Consider the following 19,978-nt stretch of genomic DNA (forward strand, 5'->3'; position numbering starts at 1 on the left):
TTTCAGCCCTAACACCTTTAGCGAAAAGGTTTTATTGTTGCTTTATTAGCAAGACAATTTTAACACAAGGAAATTTTTATGTTTGTAATTGGACCTAGCATTCCTTCTTTAGTTAGCTTAATCATTCTATTTTGATTAATATGCCCTAGTCTAGCATGCTAGATATTTATATCAACATTATGGAAGAGGTGGTAAAGCAATCATGAAAATAAATTTTGTCAACAATATCCATAATAAAAAACTTTTTTTGAAAGAAAAGCACAACCATAAAAGGTTGAATTGTTTGTAATGTCAGCAACCTTATCGTCAAAATTAACAACAAACCTAAATTCTAAAAGGCAAGCAATAGGACTTAAGTTCTATCGGATGTCTGGAGCATGTAAAACATCATGAAAAATTAAGGTTTTGCCACCTCACAAGACTAACTTGCAAGTTCCAATTCCTTTCAGCTTAATCCTCGCATTGTTGCTAACATAAAGCCACTTGCTTTGATTTGGCAACTGACAATACTCTACAAAATATCCATAATCCTTGCTTACATGGTTTATAGAGCCCAAGTCTACAATCCAAGAAGAGGAAACTGTTTCAATTAGAAAAACATTACTGGAAACATAAGAAAAATGTTAATTCACATAATCCACAAGTTCATGACAATCCTTTGCAAAATGGCCCATCTTTTGACAGGCGAAGCATTTGACCTTTTTAAGGACAATTCTCTTTTTGCCACCATTCTTTTCCTTCTTTTTGAAAGGTTGTTTGTCCTTCTTTACCTTAGGGTCACTCTTATTACCTTTCTTTTATTGCTTCTTGCCCCTATTAGGCTTAGCATTTAAAGGACCACCTTCCTTAACAAGGTAAGCCTATCCAAATGACTTGTATGCCTCCAGATGTTTAGCCTCTAGCTCCAGGTGCTTAGCCACATCGTTAAAGTTAACGATGTCTTCATTGTGGGTTAGGTTAACCTTCATATGCTCTTAGTTGGTTGAGAGAGATCTGATTACATCCTGTACTTGCTATTCATAAGACAAATCATGCCCAACTTCCTTAAGTTCACAAATCATGTTGGCTATCTCCTTCAGGTGTTACCATATAGGAGTATTCGGCTTTAGCTTATAAGTGACAAACTTAATTATCAGCCTTCTTAGTTTAGTAGTTGAGGTAGTACCCAACTTTTCTTTTAAGGTAGCCTACATGGCTTGGGCAGTAGAGTGCTTTTTAAATTTGCACATCAGATTATCCATCATAGTACTTAGGAGTGTTATTCGTGTGATACTATTTTGTCATTTCCATGCCACAAATGCCTATTGATCTCTTTTATGTTGAGCCGAGTTTCCTACCTTTAGCTTGGCTATGACCATAGTTAGTGGCTCAACAGCATCTTGCTCTTCCAAAATATATGACACCTTATGATGACATATATCCCAATTATTCCTATTTAACTTGTCACCCTTATTCAATTCAATGATAATGCTTTTTGTTGTCATTCTTAGTTCTGAGGTGAAACTATCTCACATTAATAGTTTTCTATATTAAAAAAAGAATAAAATACTTATGAGAAACATACAATGTCTTATATTTGTATTATTCTTTTTTAGAATGATAACAATACTATTAGGTCAACAATCAAGATGCTATGCTTGTATCTCCCATTATATTGATTCTAACAAAATCACTATAGTCTATAAAAACTTTTACAAATATTTTTTTATAATCATTATATTGCTCTTAAATGAATTATCACTTTAGAACTCCCACTCAAATGAATTATATATAAAGCAATAAAAAATATCATAAAAAAATAACATGCTTCATATATATATATATATATATATCATAGATCATTAAGGTCTTAAAAAGCAGCATAACATAACTTGACTAAATACAAATTCTGGAAAAATAGAAAGATATTTTACATTATTTTAAGGTACAGACCTAAAAAGACAACTCTTAATTATATTTTTATATTTTTCTTGCACTCTCATCCCCTTGATGGCTCTATTTCATAGAGGATTTCCCGAGTATGACTTGTTTTGCATGTTATGTTACACAAGTTCTTTCATGAGTTGTTTGAAATTTTTTCCTACAACTAGGACTTGTTCTTCTTTTATTATAAAGCTTGAATATGCTCTTATTATTAGAGAAATGTGATCTAGCTTTTTAACTCTTTTAGCTTCTCTCTTTGCTATATTTTTTATCACTGAGGATGTGAAAGGTTGTTCTACATCTTCATCTTTGTCTTAAAGATTCTCATTACCCTATTATTCATATTTTGGTCTCAGCATCATGCACACTTCTTTAGGTTGTTCCAACACATTTTTAAGATCAACATTGGGATCCTCTTTAGGATCAGAATCCTCAATTTGAGGTTCACACTCCTCCCCCTCTTTGAAGGGTTCTGCGTCAGAATCCTCACTAAGAGGCTTATAATCTGGCTCATCTAGATACTCAATGGTAACAAAATAATTTTGAGTTATCAGTGTTGTCAGAAGCCTCTTACTTCATATTTTCCTAAATAATAAAAAATTTAATTTTTTTATTGATTAAACTTATAAAATGCACTGAATAACTCAAAAAAATTATTATTTTATCTTAAAAAAGGAAAACAGCATATCAAAATGAAGATCTCAAATTTAGAAATTTTTTAAGACAAACCGTATCTCAATCTGATCCCATACGCACCCCAGGAAGCCCTCTGGATTAAAAAAATTAGGAAAACAAGATGAGACTTTGATTTGCTTACTCCATATACATGCAAATCTACCAGTTCCATTTTTTTCATATCATTTACCTCTGTTTGTTTTTATTATTGTTCTAGCCAAATAAACATGTTTATATGCTTCTTGGTTGATACAAATATTTTATGTAAGGCTATACACATTTTACATGCGATCTAAATTGCCGAAAGTTACAACGAAAACAAACCAAAATAATGGGTGTTTCAAAACTAGGTTTTTTAGACAAAAGGATTGCATAAACATGTAGAGCTCAAAAAAATTAAGAAAATGACACCAATAACATGTAAAATAGAGATCAAACAGAGGAGATATGGCCTCCAAAAATTTCTAGTCCAACGGACCCAACCCGTAAAAGGAACTGAGTCAAACTAACCCGGTGAGAGGTTGAAGGAGATGAAAATGACATGGAAAGAGGAGAGGAGAGAACTAGAAAAGGGAAGTTTTTCTTTTTGGAGATATGGCAGAGAGTCCTCAAATATGGTTTCATGCGCTCCTTATTTGACTCCTACTTCATACGCGGTTTTCATATTTGAAAGTAACTGCTTTCTCCACAATATAGGAAGAGGAGAATATATTGCTTAAGTACCCATCTAAATTACAATTAAGAACCCAAACTTCCTTTGTATTATGATAATGCCCCATTTATTAATGTGGGCTTATCTTTAGGCCTAATCCACCAAGGATGGATATCCTAACATTTCCTACTTACACTTGGTGGATAAGATATCACTGATCCTATCTCTATCTCTTTCCTCTTTTCAAATGAGGTGCTTTATTATGAGCATAGGCTTGATGTCTCCATTTTGGGCATTTGTACTAGAAATCCTATTACAAACCAGTACAAAATAACCCTAAAGCAAATTTGTTCTTATGTCAATTTTGTGCCTTGGATGTCCTTGATTTACCTTATATACACTTTTATCTTGGACAATCTAATCCCTCTATAAGTTAGTACAAGACTTAGATTTCCTTTCTCATATGCATAGTGTGTGCATTTATGAAATCTATAAAATGATATCATAATGGACTAGTCTTAGACACTAGCATAGGCGTGTCTATATCAAGTAATCTTCCTTTTGCCCATATATCACTTTAACAAGAAATAGTCACTTTCATAGAACATTACCTTTAGATTGTATCTATCATGATCATAGGATATATGTTAAAGTAGCAGGCACTATAACTTACCTCCATGATATTGTCAAAGTTAAAGGACATCAATGAAAAGATTATTCCTTTCTAGGACTCATACAGCAATGTAATAGGGATTATTTCACTTACTTCCCAAGGTTCTTAAACACATATGGTATGAATCACATTCTATGGCATTACTCTTATCTCATAAGAGTGTATGTCATTTTTCATTTATCGTTAACACCGTACAGACTTAAGTCTAGACACACATTGTATCTAACCTAAATTCTTCCACTAATCTCACATGACGTCAATCTTGAAGAATTTGTTGTCTGGCTACAGGTATCACATATGTGGAAATCCATGATTTGATCTATATATATATATATATATATCTCATCTCAACACACTCCTCATTCTATGTTAAGGCAACATATAGTTTGTGTTTTTTCTTTACCATATTAGCACTCTTGCTACCCTATTAGTGAACACAAATGTCATAACTTTACCCACTCCTCTTGAGGGTCAAAGGTGGTTGCTCATGTGAGAGAGCCAACCTTTTTAACCTGTACAACATACTAGATATTGTGTACTTCCATACACACACACACATGTATGCATATACATATATATAGCCATGTTTGCTATTTCATTTCCTACACATGCCAAGGGACTTAACACATTTTATGAACACCTCCTTGGCTGTAAGCTTTGTAAGGGGAATTGTTATCACATATTGTGTAGGAATTAGTTGTGAAAATACAACTATCTCTGCCATATCTCATATAAAGTCATACTTTGCATTCACATTTTCAATCTTGTTATGATATTTGGAATCTTGCTCTTGCATAGCAAATGCTGTAATGTAGTTACACACATTTATACTAGATTTGAATCCTCATTTACAAATCAAAAGTGTTCTATTAGCCAGAAATAGTCTGGATTCGATAATCACTATTAAAGAATGGTTTTCATCAAATTTTGAGATGAAGGATATGGGTAAAGCAAAATACATTATTGGAGTTAAAATCCAAAGAAGTCGCTCTAAGAAGCTCCTTTCTCTTTCACAAAAGAATTATATAATGAAAATTCTTGAGAGTTTTAATATGAAAGACTATAAACCTATGGATACCCTAGTAGCTTCAGGTATGAAGATTAGTTGTGATATAGTTCCTAAAATTGAGACAGCTAAAAAGAAGATGGAAAGAGTTCTATATGGCAGTGCAGTCAAAAGTCCGATATATGCAATGATGTATACAAGACTAGACATCTGCTATGCTGTAGGACTTGTGAGTCATTACCAATCCAACCTCGATAAAGAACATTGGAAGCCTATAAAGAGGATCTTAAGATACTTAAAAGGTACTATTGACTATGCACTATGTGTTGGATAGGGAGGTGTAGTGAAAGATTAATTTAAAAGTTCTTATCTCAATATGGACCGAACGAACTCATTTAAGTCAAGGTAGATAGAAGAGTTACCTTTTAAGTTTTGAATTCTACATGTGTTTTGTATAAGAATTTGGATCTTAGGAGCCGACAATGTAGATCTTCTCCCTTTACTAGTATCCACATGAACAGCTCTCTAACTCAAACAGCGTGCTAGTGCTCCCAATGTCCGTTCATCTTTGAACATCATTCTTCCTTTTCTTTAGGGTTTTTTGTAGCTTTCAAAGTCTTTGGTCATCAAGACTCTTTCTAGCTCTCTCTTTAATGGGCACGCCCCCTCCTATATCATATATATATATATATATATATTAAGGTTTTTGTCTTCCTTTAGTAAGCCAATGAAATTTTAATTAAATTTATCTCATAAATTTAACCTATGATATCATATCTAATTTAAATTTATCTCATAAATTCAAATTATAAAATTGATATGATATTCTCTCATATCATATTAGTTATTAAATTCAATCTATGAAATAAAATAAAATTTAAAACTAACACAATATAATATAATATAATATAATATATCAGATATACATATTATATATTATATATATGTATACACAAAAATACACATATATGTATATATTTCAAAAAAAAATATATATATATATATATATATTATATTTTGAATTTTATATATCATATACATATACATACATATATATATATATGTATACATACACGAATATACATATATATATTTTGAAAATATATATATATATATATAATTATATTTTGAATTTTATATTTCATATAAATATATATAAATATTTATCAAACAAATATTCAAATATATATATATAATTCATTTACCCTAGAAAAGCATTACATTCATTGAATCTGGACACAGTCCAGATTCAATAAACTTGGACATTATAGCTCTAGTTGGGTTGTTCTTGTGTGCGACCCTATAGGCCCATATGAAGTTAGCAGTAGGCTACTTATGCTATTAGCCCATAAGTCAAAAGTGACCTCTACCAAGACATTACAACTATCTAATTCACGTGGGGATCAATGATCTAATGCAATCTACATATAATCGCATCACATCCCTTTTATCATGCGATATTTTGGTCAAGTGTAAGACATGGAATTTTCGTTCTCCTTTACCTGACCATTACTTTCTCGATCTCTGAGTAGACTGACATAATAATGGAAAAACCCTTTCCATTATAGTATGGCCATGCATTTTCTCAGTCTTACTTATCGAGGGGCCCGGTAATATCTCTCAATTAATATGAGGGATAAATTCCATTTGGACCACTCATATTCCTCTACATGAATATCATTAAACTCAATCATAGCCTTTGTGATCACCCAGTCAAAGGTGACTTTTAATTAGGTGAAAGTTCAGTGGTTATCATGTAGGAATCCATGATGATCTCAAGTCAAAGGACTTAGTGGTATGATTACATATGAGATAAGCTTATGACTTGTACCATGCAGCTTTCTCATAGTGGGTTGGTCCAGCACCTTGTACTGTTTCAAGTGCCTATGACTTTGATTTATATCTCTATAATTAATTAAAGTCATACTAATCTTGTTTCACCTATGATCCCTCACAGATGACCGACAAGGGATATTTAGGACAATCACTATAGTTTATCTAAGGACATAGTTATTATAGTGAACATGCAATTGATATAATAACAAAAGAGAAATTGATTAAATAATAATGTGCATATTACAATAATTAGCCTTAGGGCATAATTTCTAACATTGTGCTATCAAAGGAGTGATCTGATAGGAAATTAGTCACTTATCCTCAAAATTATACTAAAGCTAACCCTAATGCAATATAGGGCCAACCCTAGGTCATCTCCCAAGGAATGGTTTTAAGTCTAATTGAAAGTTATCTAGTGAAATAAATCAACCAAAGTTTGTAGGAATTTAGTTATCTAGCTAATTATCTAAACTAATTACCTAATATGCAAGTAATTAAAATGCTAGTGAAAGTGAGTGAAATGAACTTCCCTTTTTACAATAATGGAACCCTAGAGATTAGTTAATTTTGGACTCATTATCTTCTCATGATTAGGCTAAGTTTAGCTTCCCTTTCCTCTTGACTAAAGCTGTCATGACTTAAGAAAATTATCCTAAGCCAATTAACCTAATTAGCTAACCTCCCTAGGTCTTAGATTAAAGTCCCTAGTTTAATTAACCAATTGGTGAAGACATTAGCCAAGTGATTCACTCAAAATCCTCTCTCAACAGCCATGGTCAAACACATAAATTGAGCAACCACAAGATTATGTCAAGCTACTCAACAACACAAGCATTAACACCACAAGATTATGCAATATTAACACAAGAAATTCACTAATTGAAAAACACAAGATTATGTGCCAAACAAAGAGTGGCAAAATTCAGTCATGGCTGTCTAAGGAAGAAATTAAATGAAACAATCCTCTCTCTTTACATCAACATCAAATTCAAATTAGAATTTATAAGCTAAGATGATTAAACCCTAGATTAAGGAATCTAACCATCTAGTAAAAAGAGAAGAGGATAGGAAACAAAAGAATTTAGCCAATTTGAAGCTCAAGACTCATCCTCCATCTTCATCTCTCTAGGATTCCACAAAGAAACTTAGCCAATCTTCATCTTCAAGAACCCTAGTGATTGCTTGTGAAGACCAAACTCCATAGCTCTTGAATGATGGAAATGAGCTTCAATCCTTGTGAAAATGGAAGGGATGGAACGAAAATGAAGAGAGGAGAAGAATGGTATGAGTTTTGTGGAGGTTTGGTGGCTGAAAAATGGAGGTTAGGATGCTGGAAAATGAAGAACAAAAGAGAGAAAATGAAGAACACTATGAACAAGAGAGAGAGAATATGGAAGATGAATGAGATATGTGTTGGATCCCATTTGAGGCTTAAAATGGCGTGCTCCTTGGTGTCTCCCATCAGCTGAAGCTTAATTAAAATAAGGAAAAAAGAAATTAAAATGTAAATGGGAGCCTTGTCACACTTGCAAGGTGGCAACTTCCTATTGGTTTGTAGATGATTCCAATGTGTGCCTAATTTCCCATGTGTCATCCACATCATTTTAGCTGATTTAACCTCTCAAAATAATCATAATTCACGTGCAAACCATCAGCCATTGACCTCAAGGAGTGTTGACCTCAATTGCCCAATTGATGCACAAGTCACATGCCACCTATGTCACATAAATCACATAATTCAATTAAATACCATATGATATAATAAAATCTAATTCATGTCCAGAATTAAATTCATATTTAGAAGGGAGAATTTATTAAATTAATTAAGTTTTAGGCTGCACAAAATTATATAAAAATTTTCACACAAAGGCAAACCAAAAACTAGGACAAACTAAGACACTCAAGAAAGTGTTGACTTTTTTATTTAATTACTCCCAAACTAAAATGAATTTTAAAAATATAATTTCACCATTCATCAACTGGACATAAAATGCACTTTGTCAATTTTTCTTGTACATTTTCTCAAAAGTTCATTTTTTTGGACCAAAATGCCCCTAGTGCACTGATATTAGAAACTTAGGCAAAGTTCCAAATCTAATGCAATGTGTGCACTTGAAGGTGATAAATCATTAATAAAATGGTCCTAATTGAAAAATAAAAGTGGGTAACAAATGTGTTCTATCATGATCTACATCTAAAAGGATACTCTGACACCAATTTAGGTGGAGATGAAGATGAAGAAGATCGACTTTAGGCTACACTTTCTTGGTAAATAATGAGGCCATTTGTTAGAGCAGCAAGAAGCTAACATGCATTGCCCTACAATCTATGAAAGTTGAGTTTGTAGCATGTATTGTAGCAGTCCAAGAGGCTACATGGATAAAGATATTTTTAAAACATCTTGGGTTCGGAAATCAAAGTACAAATCTAATGTTAATTCATTGTGACAACACTGTAGCCATAACCTATACTAAAGATCCTAAGTACCCTAGCAAAACCAAACATATAGACATCAAGTACAATTTTATAAGGGATTATATAGCACAAAAAGTTATCACTGTTCAATACATTTCCACAAAATGTATGATAGTAGATCCCTTAATAAAACCCATAGCCAAGGAGATATTTGAGAAACATATAGGGTTCTTGGCATGTCTAGATTGTGAAAAGACAGACTTGATATAATATTTTAGTTATAGTAATGAGAATTTTTCATTACTTCCATATGTGTGCACTTGAGAATATAGAATGTCTAGTATGTTGTATAGGTTGATAAGGTTAACTCTCTCACATAAGCAACTGCCTTTAACATTGAAATCAAAGATGAGACATTTGTGTTAGCAAGGCAACATAAGTATTGATATAGTAGAGAAGAAACAAAAATCATATTTGCCTCAATTAAAGAACAAGTCGAGATAAGACCACAAGTATACTTGGATCGAGTTATAGATCCCCATATCCATGTTGTCTGTAGACAAATAACAAATTATTCTAAATTGACATCATGTGAGATCAATAGAATAGAAGAATTTGGGTTTAGGTATAGTGAGTATCTAAACTTAAGCTTATATGATTTTAATAATAAATGAAAATGATGTATGCTCTTACAAGCAAGAGTAATATCATAACATGTGTTTCATACCACATGTGCTAAAAAATTGCAATTGGAAAGCAAGTGAATAAATCCCTGCTTCATTACTGTGTGAGTCCCAGAAAGGAAAATCCTTTCAATGATGTTTTTTGACTTTGACATTATCATAGAGATATGTCACAATGTTTGTTACTTTAACATACATCCTATAGTCATGATTGATGCGACCTAACGGTATCATGGTTGGAAAGCAACTGTCTCTTATCAAAGTGATATATGGGCGAAAGGAAGATTACCTTAAATATATACACCCATGGTCGTATTCAAGACATTTCCCTTATGAAACAATTTGTTAATTCATAATTGTGAATACTGTGCATATAAAAGAGACTATCTGGGTCTTAGACTGACTCAAGAGGAATCAAATTAGTCATAATGAGAATAGTGTATGTTGGTAAATCTAAGACATTAAGGCACAAAATTCAATTAAGAATAAATTCAACTATAGGGTTATTTGTGTTGGTCCTTAATAGGATTCTTAGTATGAACATTGAAATAAAGATGTCAAGCCTATGCGGTCACACTTGCAAATGTAAATGGGAGCCTTGTCACACTTGCAAGGTGGCAACTTCCTATTGGTTTGTAGATGATTCCAATGTGTGCCTAATTTCCCATGTGTCATCCACATCATTTTAGCTGATTTAACCTCTCAAAATAATCATAATTCACGTGCAAACCATCAGCCATTGACCTCAAGGAGTGTTGACCTCAATTGCCCAATTGATGCACAAGTCACATGCCACCTATGTCACATAAATCACATAATTCAATTAAATACCATATGATATAATAAAATCTAATTCGTGTCCAGAATTAAATTCATATTTAGAAGGGAGAATTTATTAAATTAACTAAGTTTTAGGCTGCACAAAATTATATAAAAATTTTCACACAAAGGCAAACCAAAAACTAGGACAAACTAAGACACTCAAGAAAGTGTTGACTTTTTATTTAATTACTCCCAAACTAAAATGAATTTTAAAAATATAATTTCACCATTCATCAACTGGACATAAAATGCACTTTGTCAATTTTTCTTGTACATTTTCTCAAAAGTTCATTTTTTTGGACCAAAATGCCCCTAGTGCACTGATATTAGAAACTTAGGCAAAGTTCCAAATCTAATGCAATGTGTGCACTTGAAGGTGATAAATCATTAATAAAATGGTCCTAATTGACAAATAAAAGTGGGTAACAAATGTGTTCTATCAATTCCCCCACACTTAGCTTTTGCACTCCGGGCAAAATCAAGTGAAAAAGGTCCCAAAAGAAACTATAAGACAAAGAAATAAGAGAAAAACATTGTTTCAAGTCACTAAAATACTAGCTCATGAACTTCTACAAATTATCAATCAATGTGGCAATAATTACAAAAGAATTATGCACATCACAAACAAACCCTTACCAAGAATCAATGTCAAAGAGTAAGCCTCTCTAGATTAAGTGTTTACTCTCATCACTCAAAGTGTATAAGGTATTAAATTTCACTCAAAATTTCTTAGGATAAACCCTACTATGAATTTGTAACCCTTCTACATCTCCATCACTAAATAACACTTGCAATCAAGAATCAAATGGACTTTATTAGGTTGTGATATAGGTAATGAAAGGATGTCTAAGAAATGCATGTATATAAAAAAAAATAGGGTTAGCATCAAAATAATACTAAATCAAGATATATCCCCTTAATATGCAAAGCATAACCTAACTCAATTGAGTGAACACCTTAACACAATGAGGATGGAAAGAAATGATAAGAAATAATAAAACAAATGGAATGGATGAGCTAGGCAACTTTTATTTTTATTTTATTTTTTTTCTTTCTTTTCTTTTTTTTTCTTCTTTTTTTTTCTTTTTCTAGCAACTTTATTTCTTTTCTTTTTGACTAATTTTTTTTTTTCAAATCTATCTTTGTTGTTTTTTTTTTGGTTGCCCCTAACTCTTTGAAAACAATGGAAGTAATGGATAGAGAAATGATAATAGGCATCCACTCATTTGATCTAGGACATGCAATGAATATTAAAAAGACATATAAAAGTGTAACATGCATTCCTTGGGGAAAAATAGGGTGAATATTTTTTTTTTTAAGAATCAAACCAAAGGCTCAAAGTGGCTAACAAAGGATAATAAATAATAATAGGTTGGCTATTTAGCTCTTGGCTATTTTTTATGAATGCCATCTCTCATCTCCTATCAAACAAGTGCAAGATATATGGTCTTAATTAAGAAGTGAAACAAATTCTAGAGGGTAACATCACTAAGGAATTAATCACACATGAGTGTTTAGCCTCTTCCATGAATGGGTAATATGCTACTCTAATCCATTAATTCAAGGTAAAAGAATGTTCATTTCACACCTATTCAATCCTAAAAATTACCACATCTCAAGAATCAAAATATCCATTCAAGAGCTAGGTAATTAAGTAACCTCAAACAAAACAAAACAAAGAAATTTTTTTTTTGAATTTTTTTTTTTGCAAAACCAAACAAAACCAAACAAACAAAACAAAATGTTTATTTCTCTCCCCCACACTTAAATCATGCATTGTCCTCAATGTATGTATAGACTAGTGATAAAATAAGGTGAGATCAATAATGAATGCATAACAAAAGTGTGGTGCAGATATTTTTTTTTTCAAACTAAAACACAAAACAAAGAAGTCAAATAAAGCAAATAAACTCTAATTTTCCTACTAGGTTCATCTCCCCCACACTTGAACTATACCTATCATTAAATATATCAATTAAAGGAAGGTAAAAGCTCAAGGTTAGAGAGATACAACCTTATCATGGTGGTTCAAAAACATGTTGAGAGAAGTCCTCCTCCTTTTGAAGTGATTTGGCATCTTTGTAGAGCTTGCATAGGTGACCATTGATTTGCATAGTGGAACCCGTGGCTTTATTCAAGAGTTGCAAAACCCCATAGGGAAACACCTTGGTCACTAGATATGGTCCCTCCCACTTAGACTTCAACTTGGCATGCTTATGAATAAACCTTGTTTGGAACAAGAGGACTTGATCTCCTTCTTGGAACTTTTTCCTCAAGATTAGCTTGTCATGAAGGATCCTTGTTTTCTCCTTATAGATTCTAGAAGACTCATAGGCATCCAACCTAAGCTCCTCAAGTTCTTGCATTTGAAGAAATCTCTCCTTAGCCGAAAGATGGAAATCCAAGTTTAGTTTCTTGATGGCCCAATAGGCCCTATGCTCTATCTCCACAGGGAGGTGGCAAGCCTTTCCATACACCAATCGAAAAGGAGACATGCCAATAAGAGTCTTATAAGCGGTCCGATAAGCCCACAAAGCATCCTCCAAGTGTAAAGACCAATCCTTCCTATTTGTGTTCACCACCTTGGTTAGGATTTTCTTGACTTCTCTATTTAATACTTCGGCTTGGCCATTAGTTTGGGGATGATATGGTGTAGAGATTTTGTGATGCACCCCATATTTAGCCAAGAGAGCCTTCATCATCTTATTGCAAAAGTGGGATCCTTGGTCACTTACCAAGGCCTTAGGAACTCCATACCTACAAAAAATATTAGATTTGAGAAACTTCAAAACAATCTTAGCATCACAAGTTCTAGTAGGAATGGCTTCAATCCACTTTGAAACATAATCAACACCAAGTAATATGTACTCAAAACTAAAGGATGGTGGAAAGGGACCCATGAAGTCAATGCCCCAAACATCAAAAATCTCACAAAATAAAATGGGTTGTTGAGGCATTTCATGTCTCTTACCCCAACTACTAACCTTTTGACATTTCAAGCATGCTTTACAAAATTCATAAGAGTCTTTAAACAAGCTAGGCCAATACAATCCACAATCTAAAACCTTCCTAGCTGTCTTATTTGAGCTAAAATGACCACCACATGCATGAGAGTGACAAAATTCAAGAACAGAAGGCACATCAACATCATCAACACACCTCCTAATCACTTTATCACTAAAAATCTTCCACATCAAAGGTGGTTCCCAAATGTAAAATCTAGACTCTCTTTTTAATTTTTCAATGGCAAAACGTGAAGCACAAGGAGGCAAGACTCTACACTCAATATAGTTAGCAAAAGAGGCATACCATGGAGGCTTAGATGAAATGGCACACAATGCCTCATCAGGAAATGAATCACAAGGAATAGTAGGGTTAGAGTTTACCATAGTAGCTTTTAAATGAGGTAGTCTAGACAAATGATCCGCTACTTGATTGGTAGAACCACTCCTATCCCTTATCTCCACATCAAATTCTTGCATTAAGATCACCCATCGAATCAAGCGAGGCTTAGAATCTGTCTTCGGAAGCTTCTCATTCTCAATGAGATATGTATACTTGAGATTGGATGGTAAAGGCTTCAACTCCAAGGTAGGTGGCTCTACACAAGAGGGAATGAGCTTCTTCAAGTCTAATTTGGTGGAATATTCCATGGTACTATCTTGTCTTTTAGGCTTGTCACTTGTTTTTGATTTCTCCTCTTCTTTCTTTACAGCCTCCCCCTTTTCTTGCAACTTGTCCTCAAGTGCTTGGACTTGAGCCACAGCCTCGACATGTGAAAGTGTAGAATTTTCCTCCAATAGCTTGGGAATCCTAAGAACATCAAGCTCGAGTGGAGAAAAACTCATAGATTCGGCCTTAATGGCTTTAGTACCTACAACACAAGAAGATATACCCTTCTCAAGCATTTCAAGATCAAGCATAGGAGATATTTTAAACAAATCATGAGAAGAAGTAGTTGCATCATTCAAGCATGCATCAATCTCTAAACAAATAGGACAACTACATCCATCAATACATGTAGTAGTAACAAGAGACAAATCATCATCAACATGTGAGAAAGAATCAAGCATGTGAGACTCACAAGCATCATGAAGCAATAACTCAATGGAACTTACACCTAACAAAGAATAATCCTCAAAAGGATGTTTCATTGCTTCATATATATTAAAAATAACATGATCCTCTCCACATTTCAAAATCAAACTACCTTTTTCCATGTCAATCAATGTACGGGCAGTCCTCATAAATGGCCTTCCTAAAATCAAAATATCATCCCCACTCCCTTCTTTTGACATATCAAGCACATAGAAATCCACAGGAAATAATAGACCTTTAACACAAACCAACAAGTCTTCTACTACTCCATGTGGTCTTCTAACACTTCTATCCGCTAATTGGCATATCATAGGTGTCTTATGCATGCAATCAAGACTCAAGGCATGATAAATTGAAAGAGGCATAACATTAATGGCTGCATCTAAGTCTATCAATGCATGAGAAAAATGTGTGTTGCCAATCTTGCATGGAATTGTGAAGGAACCGGGGTCTTCACATTTTATAAGGAGTTGAGGCTTCATGATAGCACTCACAGATGAGGGTAATTGTACCCTTGCATTAGGCCTAAATTTTCTTTTATTTGTACAACAATCTTTCAAAAATTTGGCATACTTAGGAAAGTTCTTAACTACATCCATCAAGGGTACATTAACATGAATCTTGTGGAAGAAATCATATACCTCTTGATCAAATTGTCCCTTTACTTGCTTAGGGACCACTTGTGCTTGTGGAAAAGGAAGCTTCTTCATAATCTCTTGACTTTGCTTTCCTTCTTCCTTCCTTGAACTCTCCTTTCTTGTTTCACTTTGCTCGGCCTCTCCCTCTTTTTCCTTACTAAACAACTCGGCCATAGTCCCCTTTTCCACCTTAGATGGTGGTTGCTCACATATGATCTCCTCAATGTTTTCATCCTCATCATCTCTACAAAAAGATGCATCATTAGGAGCAAAAGAAGAACTAGAAACATTAACATCAATTGAAGAATTTAAAGAGGGCTTTTCGGCCTTCCCTTGTCTTTTGTCTTCTTGTACTCTTTCTCCCAACTCCTTGCCACTCCTCAATGTGATAGCATTAAGATTAGCTTTAGGATTAGCAACGGTGTTGGATGGTAATGTAGAGGCTTGAGCATTGGCTGCACTTAATTGGTTAGCAAGCATATTCATTTGAGAAGTAAGGGCATCAATTTTAGAGTTCATGTTCTCACACTTGTTACCCATACTCTCTACCTTGTTCCCTAAGCCATCATACATGTTTTTATACAAAGAGTTCATTTCAATCAACTGCTTACGTAACACATTCACATCATTAGAAGAGTTTGAATTAGAAGAACTCTCAATTGGAACAAGCCTCCTATCACTATAAGAATTAGAAGAAGGTGTAAGAGAATTACCACTTGGATTGTAACTTTGAGAAGAGCTACCTTGAGACAAATGAGGTGGAGGGTCACGGCCAAAGGTGTTTTGATAGGATCCTCTTTGTTGATTGTCTTGTAAAGCCACATTTGGATTTGAATAGGAGAAATTAGGATGGTCTCTCCATGAAGGGTTGTAAGTATTAGAATAAGCTCCTTGCCCTTGCCTCCCACTATAGGATTGTTTTCCATTGTAGATAGCATTTACTTGTTCAAACTTAATAGGACAATTGCTTTCTACATGCATAGGTGAGTCACAAAAAGTACAAGAATAAGGGACAAGTGCTTGAGAAGTACTTACATTGCTCACTTGAGATATTTGTGGAGCCAACATTCTCCCAATCTTGGCAGCTAGCAAGTCCACATATGAATCATTAAGAACTGAGGAACCTACCATATTCACATTTTTCTTTTCCCTTGTAGAGTATTGAGCACCACTTGAAGCCATCTTGTCAATTAGTTCCCAAGCCTTTAAGGAAGTGAGGTCAATCAAGCATCCACCACTAGCGGCATCAATGTTAACTTTGTCTCTTGGAATCAAGCCCTCATAGAAATATTGGACTAAATTCTCACTAGAAATTTGATGGTGTGGGCATTTAGCCAAAAGGCCTTGGAATCTAGTCCAATACTCATAGAGACTCTCATCCTCTCCTTGTTGGACCCCATAGATTTGCTTTCTCAAATTGGTGACCTTGGAATTTGGAAAGAATTTATCTAAGAAGAGTCTTCTTAGCTCGGCCCATGTGCTCACTTTCACATAAGAAGGGTAGTTGAAATACCACTCCTTTGCTAAACCTTCAAGAGAAAATACAAAAGCCTTAGCTTGAACATCATCAACATTTACATGCATAGGCTTCATAGTATCACAAACCAATAGGAAAGTATGCAAAAACCTATGGCAATCCTCTCCCGGTAACCCATGAAATTTAGGCAATGCATTAATCAAAGAGGATTTAATTTCAAATTGAACATTAGTAGGAGGAACATATAAGCCATAAGGATTATCATGCCAATTAGGTTGAGTTAATTGCCTAATGCTCCTCTCCTCTCTAGGGTTATGCAAGCCTTCAAATTCATTATTAACATGGCCATCATCATGCAAATTCTCATTCCCATTCCCATGGCCCTCATTATGCACATGCTCATGTCCTAAGATACCTTCCATTGTTGAATTACAAACCAAATGAGAATCAAGAATAGGTTGTGATCTTCTCAATCTAGAAATAGTTCTTTCAATTTCTAGATCTAATTCAACAAAAGAGGTATGTTTTCTTCGGGTCATGCACTAATCAAGCTCAAGAAAATTAAGAACAAAGAACAAACTAAACTAAAATGCAAATCAACATGAAACAATTCAAAACACACAACAGCAAGAGAAATAATTTTTTTATTTTTTTTTATTAAACTCAATAGCAACAAAATGAAAAAAAAAAAAATAACACCAAACAAGTAGAAAGAGAGTTAGAAATGCTCAATCAAGAAGCTTTGGCAATTCTGGAATTCGCACAGTAGGCTCTCTGGAGACAGTGAACTTGTGAATTTTCTATCAGCAAATCCACATGATAAATTCCCCTGAAACTTTTATGAGAAACACAAGAGATATACAGGAAAATTATATAAAACTTTTAGATTAAAAATCCTTCCCAATCGTTCCCAGAATTTTTCACAAGTTGGTCCTCAAGTCTGGAGAAACAGGATTTCGTCCAGAAGACCTTCAGAGCTTCTAACAAACTTTCAAATAGGAAAATGGAAAAATTGAAGAAAATCCTAAACACAAGAAACAAAGATAAGACAGCGATAAGAAAAATGAAACTGGAATCAATCAATTTGAATGCACAAAGACGAAGATATGCTAACTCAAAGTTGAAACAGGGTTTTGGGAATCCTCTGTAATGGCTCCCTGGACCTTGTTAGATTGTAAAATTTCCACAGGACACTTCCCACGTCCACAATTGACCAAACCAATTTTAAAGTGAAGCTAGGATATAGAGCTTTCAATGAAATAAATTCCACATTCAAATTCCCTCAGACTCATTCCTAGTTAATTTTTCAATTTCAGACAGAGACACTAGAAACAGAGTATTTTCAGCTCTACACCAAACCAACGAAAATTGCACTAAATTTTTTTTTCCTTTTTTAAAAACAGAATAAAAACACTCAAAACACACAAAAAACACTAAAAAAGACACAAAAAACAAATTTTTATAATTTTTCAAAAGATTTTTCAGGAACACTAAAAATGTAAATTAAGTACTAAACAACCTTAGAATTAAACTTAAACCATTCCCCGGCAACGGCGCCAAAATTTTGATAGGAAATTAGTCGCTTATCCTCAAAATTATACTAAAGCTAACCCTAATGCAATATAGGGCCAACCCTAGGTCATCTCCCAAGGAATGGTTTTAAGTCTAATTGAAAGTTATCTAGTGAAATAAATCAACCAAAGTTTGTAGGAATTTAGTTATCTAGCTAATTATCTAAACTAATTACCTAATATGCAAGTAATTAAAATGCTAGTGAAAGTGAGTGAAATGAACTTCCCTTTTTACAATAATGGAACCCTAGAGATTAGTTAATTTTGGACTCATTATCTTCTCATGATTAGGCTAAGTTTAGCTTCCCTTTCCTCTTGACTAAAGCTGTCATGACTTAAGAAAATTATCCTAAGCCAATTAACCTAATTAGCTAACCTCCCTAGGTCTTAGATTAAAGTCCCTAGTTTAATTAACCAATTGGTGAAGACATTAGCCAAGTGATTCACTCAAAATCCTCTCTCAACAGCCATGGTCAAACACATAAATTGAGCAACCACAAGATTATGTCAAGCTACTCAACAACACAAGCATTAACACCACAAGATTATGCAATATTAACACAAGAAATTCACTAATTGAAAAACACAAGATTATGTGCCAAACAAAGAGTGGCAAAATTCAGTCATGGCTGTCTAAGGAAGAAATTAAATGAAACAATCCTCTCTCTTTACATCAACATCAAATTCAAATTAGAATTTATAAGCTAAGATGATTAAACCCTAGATTAAGGAATCTAACCATCTAGTAAAAAGAGAAGAGGATAGGAAACAAAAGAATTTAGCCAATTTGAAGCTCAAGACTCATCCTCCATCTTCATCTCTCTAGGATTCCACAAAGAAACTTAGCCAATCTTCATCTTCAAGAACCCTAGTGATTGCTTGTGAAGACCAAACTCCATAGCTCTTGAATGATGGAAATGAGCTTCAATCCTTGTGAAAATGGAAGGGATGGAACGAAAATGAAGAGAGGAGAAGAATGGTATGAGTTTTGTGGAGGTTTGGTGGCTGAAAAATGGAGGTTAGGATGCTGGAAAATGAAGAACAAAAGAGAGAAAATGAAGAACACTATGAACAAGAGAGAGAGAATATGGAAGATGAATGAGATATGTGTTGGATCCCATTTGAGGCTTAAAATGGCGTGCTCCTTGGTGTCTCCCATCAGCTGAAGCTTAATTAAAATAAGGAAAAAAGAAATTAAAATGTAAATGGGAGCCTTGTCACACTTGCAAGGTGGCAACTTCCTATTGGTTTGTAGATGATTCCAATGTGTGCCTAATTTCCCATGTGTCATCCACATCATTTTAGCTGATTTAACCTCTCAAAATAATCATAATTCACGTGCAAACCATCAGCCATTGACCTCAAGGAGTGTTGACCTCAATTGCCCAATTGATGCACAAGTCACATGCCACCTATGTCACATAAATCACATAATTCAATTAAATACCATATGATATAATAAAATCTAATTCATGTCCAGAATTAAATTCATATTTAGAAGGGAGAATT

At 33.8% G+C, this 19,978-nt stretch overlaps 1 non-coding gene across 1 annotated transcript; it reads left to right on the forward strand.

The window, feature by feature from the left end:
* The first annotated feature begins 16,733 nt into the window (after nt 1–16,733).
* Nucleotides 16,734–16,840, forward strand: LOC129296759 (small nucleolar RNA R71). Its single transcript, XR_008589928.1, has one exon. It is a non-coding gene; the product is annotated as a small nucleolar RNA R71 (small nucleolar RNA).
* Nucleotides 16,841–19,978: the final 3,138 nt, after the last annotated feature.

This window comes from Prosopis cineraria, unplaced genomic scaffold (assembly GCF_029017545.1).
Source record: "Prosopis cineraria cultivar Desert tree isolate PC_DT_omini unplaced genomic scaffold, ASM2901754v1 PC1, whole genome shotgun sequence".
Classification (NCBI taxonomy): Eukaryota; Viridiplantae; Streptophyta; class Magnoliopsida; order Fabales; family Fabaceae; genus Prosopis; species Prosopis cineraria.